The 19,420-nt window shown below is 31.4% G+C and overlaps 1 protein-coding gene across 4 annotated transcripts in view; it reads right to left on the reverse strand.

The window, feature by feature from the left end:
* The window catches only part of rap1gap2a (RAP1 GTPase activating protein 2a), a 145,509-nt gene that overhangs the window by 57,559 nt on the left and 68,530 nt on the right, over positions 1 to 19,420 (reverse strand). The window lies entirely within an intron of this gene.

Here is a 19,420-nt window from a genome sequence, read left to right on the forward strand (position 1 = left end):
TACAAAACAACAAGCTACAATTTTTAATCTATTAGTTTATTTTTAACTTAGAATAGAGTATGTTTTGGAAAAACATCATATTTTAGTTTTTTCACCTCCAAAGTGTAATTTTTAATGTTACTGTTTAGTTGTAATTACAATAATTTTTTAATCAAACTGATTCTACTCAGTTAATGAAACCCAATACTACTTTAAGTTCATGAAATCTAAATGAGAGATGTGGAAAGAGGTTTATAGTCCTGTACACAATGGAAAGATAAAGATAAATAAGTTTATATGAAAGTTCTAAGAAACTTTTTTCCTGGAACTAGAATGCAGAGAGCGTTTATGATGTTAACGTCAGAATAATAACTGACAGCAGCCTTGAAACACATTAAACAATCACAGACAGTAAATCAGCATTACGTCTTCATTGCACTCTTATCTGCCTGCAGAGAGAAACGGGAAGTTGCAGTATCTCTAGTTGTCCTGCACTTGCTGTCTTCCCTCATTTCCAGTCCACAGTTTCATCGCAAGGCTGGGTATCTGCCTCTTTAATTAGCCCTGATTCAATACTAATCACATCTAGCCAGTGATTACGATTATCTAATGTTCCGGCAACAGGCCTCATGCTTTCATTACACTGCAGTGAGAGAAAGACAACATACAGACGAGCACTTATTATGTAAGCAAAGCTGAATCATTAACCATTCTGCTTGGTCAATGTAATGGAAATTCTTTCAAATAAACAAAATTGTTTCAAAGGAGTATAATGAATGTCAAAAAAGTTAGTTATTTCTTTTAAAACAACCCCCAAATTTTTTTTTATAGTTTTTGTTGCTGTAAAATGACTAAACAGTACACCAAGTTCACTCTCGGAAATTACGGTACAAAATCTGCCACATGTCAAAAGGTACATATGTGTTTCCAACAGGTCTTTAAAGGGACATATCAACACCTAAAAAGATACAAAGATTCTAAAGTGCACCATAAAGGTACTAATGTGCAACTGTACGTTACAAAAAAGGTACCACCCCAGTAGCAGATTTTGTACCTTTATTTCTGCGTGTGTACAGTAAACATTCAATTGTGAACATTTTTTTCAATTATTGAGAACATATTTAGACTAAAAAGCTATTTCATCTTCCCATATAAATATTTAAAGGTTTAATTAATGAAATACTGTTTAATAAAATACCATTTTATACTTTGAACTTGTATAAACAAATTGTTTTTGTTTAAAAAATTTTGTTGTGTTTTTGTATTGTTTTGTTTACAACTTAATTCCACATTTAGTATAAATCAAGTTTATTTCTACAGTCATTTATGTAGTACAGCGTGTTTGGGACACTTTGGGGCATTATTTCAGACATTTTTTTGTAATACTGTTTCGCAAAGTGATGACATTTGCTGTAATATTTGCAGCTTTGACATAAAAAATAAACACTAGCATGGTGAGCAAAACATAATAAATGACTTCTGTTTAAAATAAAGTGACCCACATTTGGTTTTTGACCACTGAAAATGGATACAGTTTAACGGTTTGCTTATGGAGCCACATTGAGATCCCAGTTTCTCTGCAAACGAACCATATGGGGCCTTACAATTTAAGATAAAAAAGCAATGTTTTTTCTTTTGTTTACTTATTTGTTTACCCATTGGCCACTACCAATGACAATTCTTTCTGGGGTCCTGTTTTTTGCAGCAAATGCAACCCAGGACTGGGAATATGATATGATATGATATGATATGATATATGATATGATATGATATGATATGATATGATATGATATGATATGATAATATAGTGCTTTTCCAGACACACAAAGCGCTTTCCACATTGGGGCAAGCATACTGCGCCAGACCGCACACCAGTTGATTAGTGAAGAGGAGACGGAGTGATGAAACCAATATAATATAATATAATATAATATAATATAATATAATATAATATAATATAATATAATATAATATAATATAATATAATATAATATAATATAATATAATATAATATAATATGATATAATATGACATAATATAATATGATATGATATAATATGACATAATATGATATGATATGATATGATATGATATAATATGATATAATATAATATAATATAATATAATATAATATAATATAATATAATATAATATAATATAATATAATATAATATAATATAATATAGTATAATATAATATAATATAATATAATAAAATATAATAAAATATAATATAATATAATATAATATAATATAATATAATATAATATAATATAATATAATATAATAGCCTATTGAGTTCTTCATTTTGCAAGCAATGACCCTGAAGAGGTTTATTTTGCAATGCTGACACGGTGACTGTACATTATCACTTACAAATGAAACAGGACAGGAGACCAAACTAGAGGACATATTGCCTGAGGACCGAAAATTAAATCCTAATTATAAAATGTTATTTCTGACCTCCATAAACCCCAATAATGAACTTGATCATTCTCCCTCTGATGATAATAGCGAACGGCAAACAGCAGCTGATTCACTGCAGTAATGGACTTAATATTCAGCATATTAGACCGAAAAAAAAACAACAATGACAAGCAGAAGCAGTTTAATTGGAGCGTGTGTTTGTTCTGCTTGCATAAACTAATTTAATACAATCCCGTCAACTGCATTCAAGATCTGAGTCTTGCAAACTGAACGTTATCTATATGTTACTACTACGCGATTACTGCGACAGAGTCAAACTTGTCAGCTAAACTGACAGTCCACATGCTGAGGCACACCTTTATCATTCTTCTCCCAGCAAGGGATTATTGGAAGCAATAGCAGTATGCTTTTCTTATTCCTCTGATAGCGGTTTGAGTGGCCAGAGCTGCTTCCTGTTGTACGTTGATATGTTGAGGCTATTTATAGAAAGTGAGAAATGTGGACTCCAGCCAGTGTCCCAAACATGCTGTACTACATAAACGGCTATAGAAATAATTAAGAGAGCACTTGAAAGTAAAGTGTTAATATGTGTTTTATTCTATGAAAGTGATAACATTTCATCCAGATTTTAAATACAAATATTGTCATTTAGAGGAGTTTTTAAAAAGAAAACTGGTCAGAATAACAAATGTTTTAATTTCTTGTGATTGAAAATCTTGATTTATCCACCAAATAATGATTTCTTAACTCATCTGAAGTTAAATAACAGTAGTGTGATGTCTAAAAATGTATTTAAACATCAGAAAATATGTTATTGATGTCCTAAATGAGAATAAAATTACAATTATGAACTTAATGTTTGTTTTAATTCTATAAACGACTGATGACATTTCTATTTTTGCATAAAACAGCTGAAATGTGTCATGTTTTTTGCACTAAAAAAGATTCATTGGATTTACTACATTTCTTTAAGGGAAGTGGTTGCAAACAATTTATATGGGCTGAATTTAACCCTTGTGCACTTTTCAAATTTAGTACCCTTTTGTTATGTTCAGGATGAAAACATCCACTGAATTAATCTGCTGTAAAAATGCGGCTGCTACTCTCTGGCACCTGGAAGTATGAGTCAATAACTCCTATTTTAGCTGCACTTCACTGGTTAGATCTTATGATCTCAATTTACTCACCGTGTCTAGAACACGCTTAAAAAACGAGGCGATCGAGCGCATGCAGTTGCTGGTCTTAAACTCTGGAACACTCTACCAATTCTTCAATTAGGCTTTCCCCCTCCATTTCTGTGTTTAAGTTCGTTTTAAAAACCTATTTATTTTCTATCGCTTTTAATTGATGGCTGTTTTATTGCTTTTATTTTCTGCTTTTTTTCTGCCTTTAGTACTCCTATGTACAGCACTTTGGTCAACTTTGGTTATTTTTAAATGTGCTTCATAAATAAATATTGAATTGTATTGTAAAAATACATCAGATAAATATTTTTTCCATTTTCTTTTTGCATAAACCTGTTAATCATCCTCAGTCCTATAAAACTACTAAATCTTTTTTTTAAATGACAGGATTTGAAGTCTTTTATTGCCAAATTCAAAAATGACATCACTGATTTGGTAAAAATAGAAAATAAAAATAAAAAAAAACACACAAAATGACGTATTTTCAATATAAAAAGTAATTGTGGACTGGATTTTTTTACCTTATATCACAGTTTTGGCATGTGGACAATTAGTAACAACATTGGTTTTGATGCATTGTTAATTATCATTTTTTCTCCCTAATTTACTGTTGGTGGCAGTTTTTTCCCCATTGACTTCCGTTATAACCACATTTGATGGTGCATAAATACACAGTCTTTGTTTTTATTTACTCCACGTAGTTCTGAGAGCTAACATGCATATTTTGATTTTCTCATGCACATCAAGGTAAGTGCGCAAAGGTCACTCTTTCACACTCACAGGCACACATACACACACTTTAATTTGCTGTTACTCTATATAAAATCCCCCCAAAAAACAATGCTTTTTTTGCAAAGGGTCAATGGTGCCATCTGATGATCAACAGTAAAAAGTACAAATTTTACCTTTTCCCAACAGGGAAAGCCACCTGCAATCAAAAGTACATGATTATATGGTGTCATGGTTTTGCAATCAAAAAATGTGGTTATAATGGAAGTGAATAGGGCAAAAACAGCCATCAACAGTAAATTAGGGAGAGAAAAAATGAAAATCAACTAAAAACAATTAATCAAAGGCATTTGTTGTCACTAATCGTTCACATGTCCAAGACTGTGATAAAAGGTAAGAAAAAAATCCAGTCCACAATTACTTTTTATATTGAAAATACGTCATTTTTTTATGCTTTTTTTACCAAATCAGTGACATCATTTGTGAATTTTGCAATTAAAGAGTTCCTGTAAATCTGTAACTTTTAAAAACATTTAATAGTTTTGATCAGGACTGAGGATGATTAACAGATTTATGCAAAAAAGCGTAAAATATTTTTCTGATGCATTTCTACAGCATTCAGTGGATGTTTTCATCCCGAACATAACAAAATAATGATTCAAAGCATTTTCTCAAAATATGTGTTAAAATAAGATTTGTCACTAAAAATCATTCCGCTAGCTGAAACAGAGAGTAAGTTATGGCCAAATTAAGATTCAAAATTACCCCAGACTGGATAAACACATCCCCAACAGCATATAAGGGTTAAACAAACAAATTAAATTTAGTAATATGTAGCTTAATTGGTTTAAAGTCAGCTCATAAATGTTTGCAACCACTTACCTTAAAAAAATAATAATTTTCAGTGTACATGGGTACATTTTTGGACAAAACTTACCAATATTTTAACTTCTGAAGAGTTAAAAAAGTGATATACCCAGATTTTGAATCAGAACAAAATGACATAAATGGAATAAAGGAATCATTTTTTAAATAAATTATTAATAAAGAAATGGAAAAATAAATAAATATTTTAATCACACCCATTGTTATTAAATCCAGTAAATTCTAGTCTTAATATATTCCATAGCCACACACACACACACACACACACACTCTACACAACAAATGAAACTGCCATGTACAATAAAGGCAATTCAGACGAGCTCCATATGGAAATTTAATTAAGAAATAATTGCTGCTGAAACAGAACGTTTTAACACATAAAAGGAACAATCGATACTGAGTGCTGTTAAAACCCTCTTTGCTTTTAGTCCCTGCTGTGCTAACAAGAATTAGCACAGCGCACAAAAGTCACTCAATAGGGCTCAATTAAAGCATTCAGTCCTTTTTCTTTGTTTACAAAAGTTTAACGAGGAAAAAAAATCAAAGTATTAAAGGGCTAGAAGAATATGGTGTTGTGCTAGGAGACTATGTTATGACTTTAATCATTTAAATTCAACATAATTCCTTTTTGAACACACCTTTCAAGTTCATTATAACAAAACTAAGCTCAGATTAAATAACGAAATAATAAAATAACTACAATTGGCTTCTGACATAAAAAGTCCAAGAAAAATGTCAAAGTAAATTGTGTCATAACTTTAATCATTTAAATTCAACCTATCAGCAAGCCATTCAAGGTCATTACAACTATCTTTCAGGATCGATGATGTTGGATACACATGAAGCTAATTTATTAACTTCTTAAAATGTATCTTTTTTTAAGAGAAAGCCAGTTGGCGCTTGAGTACATTTTACCCAGCTAAGGTTTTGCCCCCCATCTGCAGACGATCAATAACTCAATTAATAAAGCCATTCAGTCGCAGATTCACATTAGCAAGGCTATCTCGCTACTATGGCAACTGCACAGAAACTGGCATGATATATAGGTAACAACACTCAGCAGGACAAAAGTAGAAATGAAAAAAACTGATAGAATTGTATTAACTTGAGGAAATAAATCCATAAACTAAGTACTTGCAGCCACCTGGTTTTTATACCATGATTTCTATGGGTGGAAATCTTTAAGGACTTCATAATCCGATCTGATTCTGATACTCGAAGTCACGATTTGATTCCAAATTGATTCTCCTGTGAATGGCAGTACTGCCATCATAAATAATATTTAATTTATTTAAGTATTGTCCAGAAAGAACAAGCTCTAAATGTAACATCAAAACACCAGATCACAAAGAGCAATTGTGAAGAACTAATTATAAAGAACAATTATGTTCTCTTTCTAAGAATTTTGTTTTGAATTTCCTTATAAACTTTTTACAAAGAAATGTCTTTTAAAACCAATGGTAATTGCTGGACATGCTTTAAAAAATGAAATAAAAAAATAAAAATAAAAATGACTAAAAACAAAAATATAAAAAGCAAACAAAACAAAACAAAAAAGCAAACAAAACAAAAACAAAACAAAAAAGCAAACAAAACAAAAACCAAAAAAGCGAACAAAACAACAAAAAGCTAGCAAAACAATAAAAACAAAACATAGCCTAACAACAAAACAAAAGCGAACAAAAAAAAAAAACTAAACAAAAAACAAAACAAACAAAACCAAAACAAACTAAAAACAAAACAAACCAAACCAAGAAACAACAAAACAGCAAACAAAACAAAAACAAAAAAGCGAACAAAACAACAAAAAGCTAGCAAAAAAAAAAAAAAAACATAGCCAAACAACAAAACAAAAGCGAACAAAAAAAACAAAACAAAAAACAAAACAAACCAAACAAAACCAAACTAAAAACAAAACAAACCAAAAAACAACAAAACAGCAAACAAAACAAACACAAAACAAAAAAGCAAACAAAACATAAACAAAACAACAAAACAGCAAACAAAACAAAAACAAAAAAGCAAACAAAACAACAAAAAGCTAGCAAAACAAAAAAAAAACATAGCCAAACAACAAAACAAAAGCGAACAAAAAAACAAAACAAACCAAACAAAACCAAACTAAAAACAAAACAAACCAAAAAACAACAAAACAGCAAACAAAACAAAAACAAAAAAGCAAACAAAACATAAACAAAACAACAAAAAAGCTAACAAAAACAAACAAAAAGCAAAAAAAGAAAAAAAAACTATAAAAAAGCAAACAGAAAACAAAACAACAAAAAATCAAACCAAACAAAACTAAACGCAAAACTAAACAAGCAAACAAACAAAAACTACACAAAACACAACAAAAAAACAAAAAAGCAAATAAAACAAAAAACAATAATAAATGAAGAATACATTATTTATAGTAAAAAATAATAATTTAACAAAACAAACAAAAAAAACTTGCTGCCTCAACTCTTCAGCATGCATTTTGTCAAAATCATTGTAAGTTTTTTTTGTTCACAGAATACATTTCATTATAGATTCATACAGTATTATACATACTACATTACTACTGTATTGCCATGACTCATTTTCTTGTTTCTAGAGTTCAATTTGATAAATGCATCATCACGTATGCCAAATCAAAATTAGAGAACAAGAGCTGTCAAGAGAACAAGCAACATCAGAGTTAAAAACAAACAAACAAAACAAAACCTGTTGACACATCCTGCAATCCTTCTTTCCAACTGTCTGAATAAATCAAACTCATACTCAAATCTTCCCACACCTGCCCGACAATATTCACTCTGAAGTACGTTTTTTGCCTCCAGCATGACTCTGAGTGCAGCTCTTGTTTATTTGCTCTTGGACAAATTGAACAGTTGTTAGTTTGTGGAGGTTTACCACATCCAAAAAGTCTTGAAAAGCCCTACTTGGGACTGGGGCCTGAAGAGACACAGGCATTGAGCTTTTGATATCACTGCCTCTATTAGAGCAACCTGTGCTCCTCTGGGGCTTTTAAATGCATTAATCCTTTGTCCATATCACTAAATCAACAGTCCGACAAGAGACAAAGAGGACGCCATGGGGTTTGGAGAGAGAGAGAGAAAGAGCGAGAATGGCAGAGAGAAAGAGGAAAAGAAAAGTGACTTCTAAAAATACCCTCCTCAATTCAAGCACTCTGTAAATAGGCTCTATACAAGCTGTCAGTGAAACTGTCTCGGCGCACTTGTTAAAAGAGTCTCGGTCACCTCATCTATACCACTTACAGATACAGTTCAATGGACCAGTATATACATGCACATTTTTATTTTTTGATAATGACCATCAGCTGCTGCACAATGTATGGTAAAGCACAGTTACTGCAGCAACGGTGAAGCAGAGGGAAAATGGCTCCAGCATTTGTTTAGATTGAATTTTGATTGATTTGATATCGATTTTCTAACTGTTTTCTCTTTGAATCTGATCTTATATGAATGAATCTAATCTGTCATTGGACAGATCATATTATGAAAGATCTGATTTTGCTCACAAGTCATGAGTTATGAGGTCATAAGTAGGGCTGAACAATATATTGTTTGTGCATTGATATTGCAATGTGTGTCTCTGCAATAGTCACATCACAGGATTAGATTATTTATTAAAGATTAAAAGATAAAGCCATTCATAAATTGTATGCTTTATTTATCATTTATATGATGATGACCATTTTACATTTGATTGTTCAATATCTGTACTTAAATACCTTTAAACTCCCCGAAAAACCGTAAAACACGTAAATGTGTATTTATTTTTGGGTGTAATTTATTAAAATGTATGCAGATGCATTACGCAGAAAAACACTTGATCATCCCAGTCGATGTAAATTAACGAAATCTTTCCTAATGGAACTATTCAAATCATCTGGTAAAATTTGATTTATATTGCAATATATATTGTAGCAAAACAAAATATTGCAATGTCAGATTTTTCCAATATAGTGCTAAGTAAAAAAAAAGTAAAATAATAATAATAATAATGTTATTTATAAAATGTGTGCTGCTTGTAACGAGGATGCTGAGGCTTTGTTTGAATCCATGTGCGCAAGTTTATTAAAAGGGTGAGACAGAGACATCAATGTATTAACAGGCAAATAATCGGTAACAGGAAAGCAGTCCAAACCAAGCGACAAGCAAAGGGGCAAATCCAGAAGACGTAGTAATAATGCAGGCAGAGAATCAGTGCAACAACAATCAGTCCAAAACAGATCAGAAGGGCAAAGACAGAGAATGTACGTGGTCAAGGCAGGCAGGGTCATACACAGGAATGCAGTCAAGAAAGTCACTAGGAACAACGCTTTGTACGACAGGTAAACTAGTAATACTTTGCAAAGAAGCATGGTCTGAGCACTCACTGAAATACAGCACAAACAGGAAGTGACCGCAAAGGGAGCGGAGCAGAGTCAGTAGTCGGGCGAGGGCTCCCTCTGCTGGCGTGGCGTTACACTGCTCATTTTTTGGTTGGGTGTTTTTATTAAAAAAATAAAAATAAAAAGTTTGTATGTACAACATGTTTTTATGTAAATGTTTGTTTTATATGAAAACTGATTTTAATGAGAACCTTATTAAGATTTCTTGCACTCTCTGAAAAACTTATGTTACCTGTTTGCTTAAACTACTTATTTTAAATGAGCTGAAACAAGTCAAACACAAAAAACTGTTTTTTTAGGTAAACTAAATTGGTTTATGTTCAGTCCACTTAACTTTGAAAAAACTAATAAGCTAACTTAATTCCTTCATGTTGTACCAACACAAATTCATTTAGTGGGACCCAGAGTTTTTTACAGTGTGTGGCATAATATCAAGATGATACAGAGAAAAATGAAAAAATACTTTTTGAAGCAAAAACTTTTCCTTCATAGAAATATAAAATGTGTCAGGAACTGTGTGTAAATACTACTCAATTTGACCTTTTATATGAAATAGCAAAGAGTAGATGATGTGATGTCAAAAAACGTAATGTTAATATGTAAATAGTGTAATATAAATTAATCATCATATTTTGAAAAATTAATGATATCTAGAAAAACAAAACTTTGTTTATGCCACAGAATAAAGAATTGGAGAAAGAAAGTCTTTCAAAATTGCTTTTTTCTCCACATTGTGTAAAACAAATTCTGCATTTTGTGATTCATGTATTTTTTCTCTTCTTTATTCTTTTGGACTATTATTTGGGATATTTATTATGGGATCTTGATCTTTCCTCCAAAAGCTTTTGATGCTGAAAAGTTTGAAAAGTGAGATATTGTCTGTGTTTGTGTTGCAAATTACGGTACAAAAACCTGATGACAAACTACCAGCACTTAAACTCTAATTGTGTTCAATTTTCAACATCAAAAGTCGACAAACCAGAGATAAAACTCCCATAATGCAATTCACAACCGTAAATAAACAGAAAACACTGAACCACAAACTACAGAATCTGTTATTAAGGAATACCTTTTTACAGTGTATACCTGACCTTTTTGACTTAAGGGGCTCTATTTTAATGATCTAGGCGCAAAGTCTAAAACGTATAAAAAGAGTGTCCGAATCCATATTTGAAAAAATAAGGTTTGCACTGTGGATGGTCTAACAGGGTTGTGCTTATTCTCCTAATGAGTTATGTGTTTTGAGCATAACGTGCGTTAAACCAATCAGAGTCTCATCTTACATTCCCTTTAAGAGTCAGTTGTGTCGCACCACAGTGCATTTGCTATTTACATGACAGACTTTATAAGCGGAAAAACTAAATGCTTTACTAGCGAGAAAACAGTTAAACAGACCATCTGCAGCACGAGGATACACAACAAGCCTCCTCCAATCGGCTTCTTTACTTACTCTTTACTTTACTCCTTTACTTTCATGGATAAGCAAACTGTGTTGTTCGCACTCCACTGAAGACATCCATTAGCCTACATATTTAATTTTGTTTGTTAAGCGCAAAGATTTGTTTCAAAACGATTTCTAAATTCAGCTATAATTTCCAGCAAACGAATAATATCCAGTTATATCCAAGTTATAGTTATATACAAACACACGTCCTATGCCCCATATGGTCCAAACCCGACAGATGGACAAATCTAAACCTGTTTTTTTAAAACAAATATAAATATGCATCTAATAAATAATAATAAAAATAAGCAAGTTGTCATGAATAAACTGAAAAAAGACCCCCGAGATGAAGGCGGCATGGAGGCAGTGGTTTTTATATTTATGTAGAAAATAATAATGTTTGTTACATTTTAATCCTTTAATTTTTTTTTATTTGTAAAGATATTTGCGCATTGCTGTACATCCTGTACGTGTGTATTAAGCAATGTGTATGCGTTTAAGGCGCACAACTAACGCGCTCTGTGCTGGACTTTAGCTTTCAGCTGCACAGTTAAGTTCCTCAAAACAGCAATGCCTCAACAATGTGCCTTAACACATCTCCATTCTAGACAGGAACACCCGCAAAACAGGAAAATTAGAGTTGCACTGTCTCAAAATAGCAACACATTGCGCCAAACATGTCTTGCACCTTATTGCGCCGGGTGTATGATAAGGCCCAAGAGCTCAAAATATACATTAAAAATTGTTGGTAATCAAACAGTTAACAACATTTTCATCATGAAACTCGTACAGGCTTGGAACAGGTGGAGGGTCTGCAAATAATGAATGAATTATACATTTGCTGTAATCTGTCCATGTAATGTTTCCATTCAACAGGACTGATAGGAATCAGTATATCATATATCAAAACTTCTCCATTTGCCCCTTTGAGTTTTTATGACATATACTGTGTCCTTTAACATTGTGCTGGCAGCAAGAGGATGGTTTTACAACCTCTTCTGGATGAATGAGCAGTGTTTTTTATTTTTATTTTAGTTCTGTTTTCCAGGTATCTCAGCGACAACTCACTCTTACAGTTACAGACGAGGATGCATCTGCAAACGAATGAGGAACTAAACTGGAATCTTATCGTCTGACCTAAAGAACGTTGAGTCAGAGTGTGTTTATATGTGAGACAGAGGGCAAAAGGTGACCTAGTTTAGTTTAATTTCACACAGCTGCTAATCAAAAACGCTTTCCCAACAACAGAGTAAAGAGGTAGTTCTGTAGAAGCGGGAGAAAAGCAAAAAATGCTGAAGGAAAATAAAGTGTGACGGAAACAGAATGAGTCAGGAAGTGAAGGCAGTTCATGTGAGCTGCAGGAGACAGGATCATGGGAGAAATGAGTGATGAAGGTGGAGAAAATTAGATTTCAGTGAATGAAACAGGAAACCAGAAAAACATTTGCTTTGCTGCTTAATGAACTTATGAAGAAATGCTTTCGCTGCTGCTCTCAAATCACACCGCTTGCCAAGATAAATGGAGGAAGAACATCATGTAAAATACAGAATTATTAACCAACAGAAAAAAACATCAAACTAAGCAAATTGGTAAAGAGCAAATACGATCCTGTCTTAGAACTGAAAATTAAATAAATAGCATTATTATGACTTATATCTACACTGTAAAAAATAAAAATAAGCAATTTTCTGTATTTTGTGATTCATGCTTTTATTATTTTATCTTTTATTTGTGCTTTTGAATTGCATTATGGGACCTTGATCTTTCTTCCAACAACTTTTAGCTATGTAAAGTTAAAAAAGTGACTTTTATTAACATTTTATTGGCTTAAATTTATATGTTTCATGCACTGTCAGAAAAAAGGTATGGTTGGGGTCCATATGTGAACACTTGGGGTACAAATGGTGAAGTTGTACCCTCAATGGTTCATAGTTCACTCTCAGAAACAATCGGTACAATGTTGTACCAAAGAAGGTACAAAGCCTTGTCACTGGGGCAGTGCCCTTTTAGGGGACAGAATTGTACCTTAAGTCAAAGAAACAACTTTGTACCATTGCAGTTTGTACCTTTAAGGACATGATTTGTACCAGGAGAAACCAAAATGTACCTTTGGTTTTTAAAACCTGCAGAGACAATATTGTGCCTTCATCAAAGCTACAAATCTGATCCATGAAGGTACCACTACAGTGACAAGACACTTTCTAGCTTAACAGTGTCAAATGTGTTCCTTCAATAACTATTTAAAGGCATTTTGCTTTAATCAAAATGTGTCGATTTATTTTCAGTAAATATAAAACATCAAATACAATTTTTAAGCAATGTTTTTAAAAAGTGTTTCTTTGTGTAAGTGCACCTTTTCCATTTATAATAAAGAATAAAAAAATACTTTAACATAAATCAAAAGACCTATTTTTTGCTAAACATTTCACAACACTTTTCACAAAAATGTTACAGAAATAAATTCTCTCATGTACAATAAAAAATATTTAGTTTCTTCAATATTCACACAATACCTTTACAATCACTTAAATGCAAAAGTATTGTATCGAGATATGTACAATGTTTGATTAGGCTTATAATACTAAAATGTCTGCATGAACACTTTGCATATGCAGGACTTTTGCCTGCTCAAGTGCGTAGTGGAAAGCAAACGCCAAAAGGTGCAGATATCAATAATGAAACTGTATTTATCAGAAAATACTTACCAAACATTTATTAAAAATGCCTTAACATTTAATTTACAATACCTTTAGTTTTGTTTTAACAGTTGTTTTGTATTATAGAACTTAACTAATTGTTTATGGGTTTCTTTAAACATATGCTTTTAAATGATGATTCATGTTTTAAATGGAAATTATTTATAAAATCACTTTGCCTTTGCAGTAATATTTACTTTCATACATATTGTAATAAAGGAGTTGTCCAACACTTATGTACTTTTTTTATAGGAACAATTGTGTACCTTCATTTCAATTGTACTATAAAAGGTACAGAACAGTATATCATAAGAGGTCTTTTCTGTACTATATAAGGTACAATATTTACAAAGGTACAAAACTGTTCCTTAAAGAACATTTTTTGTACCACTGTGTACCTTTTTCCTGAGAGTGTAGCACCTTATGGTACTCATATGTACCATTTAAGGGTAAAAAAAAGGTACAAATAGTTTCCCAACTGTCAAAGGGTCCATATTTGGAACATTTAAGGCCCAATCAAAGGTACAATCACTTGTGTGAAAAAAGGAGCAAGTCAAATGTATGAAACCTTCATTTATTTATATCAAGATAATAACTGTCATGAGTTGTTGGTTATTTAGTAGTAATGCACAGAAACCTGTACATTAACAATAACATGATTTAATTAGATAAAGAATAGCCTTATAATTAACATTATAAATGAATATTTTTGATTTAAGAAAATTTAAACATAAATCACCATGAATGTGAAGTGAAATAGGTTATTATGCAGAGACCCCTGTCTTTGATTATCAGATTTAATAGACTACTACAATGGACATACAAGTATTAAGTACAAGATGTATACAATAGGAAATCAAGATAAGCAGTTTGGTAAACAAAGTCAGAGTACAACAGGGTAGCATAAATTAATAAATTAATTAATAAAATGTAACAAAAATGTATTGTGTTGTTTTACAGTACAAAAACCTTGTATTAAACTGCCAGAATTTTTTCTGTAATTTTAAAGACTTATTTCTCTATATATTATTTCTTGTAGATATATTATTTACATATACATGCATATATTATACAGTGCTAAAATGGCAATAAAAGTAAAAAAAAAAAACTTTAAAGTAAAACTTTATTGACTTTTGATGTTAAAAATTCAACTCTAAAGTTTAACAAAGCAGCGATTGACATCCCATAATGCAATTCACAACCATAAATAAACTGAAAACACTAAAAAAAAATACATAAACAGTTCATTAACAAATATTTTTTACAGTGTAAAGACTTATATTTTGCCTTTAAGTGTTTTCTGAGAACATGACATTAAAGTACTGAAAGTACTTTCACTGGGGTGGTACCTTATCAAAAGCTACACTTTTTTGCTTAAAGGGTCCATATTATTGCCCTAAAAGTACTGTAGGAGATATAACTACAGTATTTAACATATTGTCAGAAAAGTGGCTATTTTGTACAAATTCATATAATTTAATTCTTATAAAAACATATCATTTTAGAAGGAGGCATGCCCACAATCCTACCACTCATTGGGGAAGAGCAAAAAGTTCTAAAACGCACAAATTAATACCAATTAGCCACTAAGTCAAAGAAGTTTTTAGTGAGAAGCATCATGAGAATGCATTGCATATTACCTTACAAGAACAAAAGTGTGTGTTTTGTAAAGGTAAAGTACAGCCCTAGCGACAGCTTTTGTACAATTTTTCTGATAGTTTATCTATTTAATTTTAGTGCTATAAGGGACTTTTTAAACCTTAAAAACAAAATCTGCCTATAGAGGAATAACATAATATGTCTGATATATGACGTTCTCAATGAATTTTTATATATATATATATATATATATATATATATATATATATATATATATATATATATATATATATATATATATATATATTTATGTAACGCATGTAGTTTGTTTAATGGATTTTTACTAAAAAACAAGCCTGATCAAATACTGATTAAGAAAATGCTTTTCAAAAAGCTTTTCATGCACTCAAAGAGCCTCCATCAAATTACACTCTGAAGTGCTCCTGAATCTTCAACTCTAAGATAAAACAATGCAATTATACAGCAATCAACGTTTCGATTAAAAAGAAGCAGCAGCAACCTTCCTGACAGTGCAAACCTGAAACAACCTGACATCAAGGTGATTCACATTATAAAGTTTTTTACAAATATTTTATCTTATCAATCGTTCAGTGCATTTACATGCGCGCTCTTAATCTCATTATGTTTAATAAGCCAACAATGCATGTGGTCATCTAAACGCCCTTACCCGTTTCCTTCATCAGAATAAGGTCATAAACAGGTTAAGCATGAAATCTTTACACTGATTTTGCTTACAGTGTAAAACAGTTACCTGCTTTCTGTCAAATTAATGACTGCGCAAATGTAATACCGTATATGTTGTGGGTTTGATTCCCAGAGAAAGCAATAATTGTAAAATGGTTAACTTTAATCAAATGTCATGTTCCTTCAGCTTAGTCCCTTATTTATCAGGGGTCGCCACAGAAGAATGAACCGCCAACTATTCCAGCATATGTTTTAACGGATGCCCTTCCAGCATCAACCCATTACTGGGTTGTACACTACGGCCAATTTTTAGTTAATCCAATTTGCTTATACCACATGTCTTTGGACTGTGGGGGAAACCGGAGCACCCGGAGGAAACCCACACAAACACAGGAAGAACATGCAAACTCCACACAGAAGTGTTGTATGAAGATCCACAGTTACATTTAGCAATGAGCTTTTTGAAGCATTAACATATATGAAAACACTGTCAGAAATTAATATCAACCTCTGCATAAAGATGAGATTTATAAAGTGTATTGTTATTTATTATTATTTACTCAAAAAAAAAAATCACAGTAAGAGTGATTGACGATGGAAAAAACATGCATTAAGCACTTATATTCAGCAGTCTACATGTGTTAGTTGTCTCATTACAAACATACGCAGCAAATTTCACAATGTACATGTTAAACTAACAAAAGATACGTTTAAGCAGACCTTATGACAGATCTTATGCTTCTTGGGGCAGAACTGTATGGATGTACAATCTGTATATCCTGCATTTTGCATTCTGATGTGCTGTAAGCAGAGAGAACTGCTCCACGAAAGACCATCGCATACTGGAAATGAAACCATGCACTGCGCCACAACTTTTCTTTTTAATTTTATTTTTTTTTTTTATTATCATTATAATTGTTATTATTATTATCATTATTATTATTATTATTATTATTATTATTATTATTATTATTATTATCATTATTATTATCATTATTATTATTATTATTATTATTATTATTATCATTATCATTATTGTTATTATTATTATTATCATTATTATTATTATCATTATTATTGTTATTATTATTATCGTTGTTATTATTATTATCATTATTATTATTGTTATTATTATCATTATTATTATTATTATCATTATTATTACTATTATCATTATTATTATTATTATTATTATTATTATTATTATTATTATTATATACTTTTTTTATTCTATGAGTTTATACACAGGCACCACAATTCGGCATTTGTCTACATTGTTTAACAATGTATAGAAAACAGTCACTGCTTCCCCATTTTCAAAATAAGAGTCCATAATACTGTATATGGTAAGTTTAATATAAGTTTAGACTTAAAAAAACACTACTGTTGTAATCTCACTAGGAATTGCTTTAGCCAATTAAATGCAGCCTAGGATTATGTATTTTAATAGTGCCAGGTACAATATAAAAGTCTGTGTTTTGTTCTGAAAGGCCTGTTTTTCACTGGGATTTTACACTCAAGAGATTTAATGGAAACAATAGTGTTTGAGGTTCACAATATGCCACTTCCATGTACTGAACTCTTATCAATACCCAGATTTTTATTCTATGGCGTCTTTAATAAGATCTTTTAAACTTGGTTTACTTGCATTCCCGGGTTATTGGTTGGCATATAAACCTTGACAACAGGTTACTCATTGTTTAACAGTTATAACAGAAAACAGTTATCAATGTTTTGGAAATACATGTAAACGTGATCACTGAAACGTACAGTAGCAGAACTGAAAAGCCAGTCCAAAACCTTCAGAGAGCTCATGTGAGCTAAAGAACGGGACAGAGCCGATCTAGAGGGAATAACAGCGGCGACTCCAGCTGATGTCAGTAACCATGCCAGTTATCGAGGAGATCTATGCAAATGGGGACGCACACATGGATCCTGAGAAACACAAATCACATTGTGTGCTTCCAAATGGCACGACACCTGAGTAAACGAGTGCACTTGGACGTCTGTTAGTGCGTGCATATGCGGTCAAAACGGTTTTTAATTAATGATTAGACAAAGTGAGCGTGCACACTGGGGTTACTGTTAGTGATAATAAAAGTAACTGATAGAGATCAAGGCAGCTATTAACCCAGAAGACAGACGCTGGAGAAGCAGAGTGAATGATAGCTGGCAAACAGTTTTGCGGTCTCATCCTCAGAGGTTTACTTGCATATGATCTGACCTGGACGACCACCCCCTTCCCTCCCTCTTTCTCTCTCTCTGTTCACTGTCTGTTTGTTTAGCCGAGCTGTATTTGCTTTAAACTCAGTATACATGGACTGTTGTTACAAGGGGAAGAAAAACTGCTTTATCACAATAAATTTATTTTAATCTCTTTATTATATTGACTATTTCTAGTATTCAGCAATGATATATAGGTTTTAGAAGAGCTTTAACCAGGTTTAATATTAACTAAGACCTATTTTATTTAAATTATTTTGGTAACACTTTAGAGCAAGGCTCATTAACCTTAGTTAATGAATTAACTAATATTAACATTGAGCAATACCTTTGTTATAGTATTTATCTTTGGTAATGTTGGTTAACTAACATTATTAAAATCAGAAGTTAATAATGGTGATGTTTAAATGAATGATAAGATGACTAAATGCGTTAGTATTTAATGTATTTAACTAATATTAATACATGGAACTTTATTAGCTAAATCACAATCAGAAATGTTTAAACACTAAAAAGTAGAAATGTTACTAAAACAGAAATAGTAATCTTCATAAACTACAATCAAATACATGGTGTAGGATTTATTTTGACAATTTTTGTTCATTAATTGCTAGCAAATGTCACAAACTCCAAGGAAATGACAAGTAGCTCATTAAAATAAACATTACATTTCTTTAGTTAAAAATAAATATTGCTAAGTGTACACCAATAATCTTTTACTCATTTAAAACATTTAAAAATGACAAAGTCTGATTATTTAGAGGATTTCAATCAATAAAATACATTCAATATTTGATAAATGACTACTATATATATATCATTTTTTAATACTTTCCCAGTACTGGGTTGCGACTACATCTGCTGTGTAAAACATATGCCAGAATAGTTGGCGGTTCACTACGCTGTGGCGACCTCTGATAAATAAGCGACTAAGCTTAGGGAAAATGAATGAATAAATGAATGAATGAATTTTAAATACTTTCACTGAATACAGTACAAAGATGAATGAAACAAATTGGTGTGGAATTTAGAGAAAATTGTCATTTTGAAAATGCTTATTGAATTTCCCAAATTCCAAAGAAAGTGGACAGTAACTGACTGAATTTTAACAAAATTTGAAGATTATTTTTTTATTATTTGTAATACTTTCA

This window comes from Danio aesculapii, chromosome 15 (genome assembly GCF_903798145.1).
Source record: "Danio aesculapii chromosome 15, fDanAes4.1, whole genome shotgun sequence".
NCBI lineage: Eukaryota > Metazoa > Chordata > Actinopteri > Cypriniformes > Danionidae > Danio > Danio aesculapii.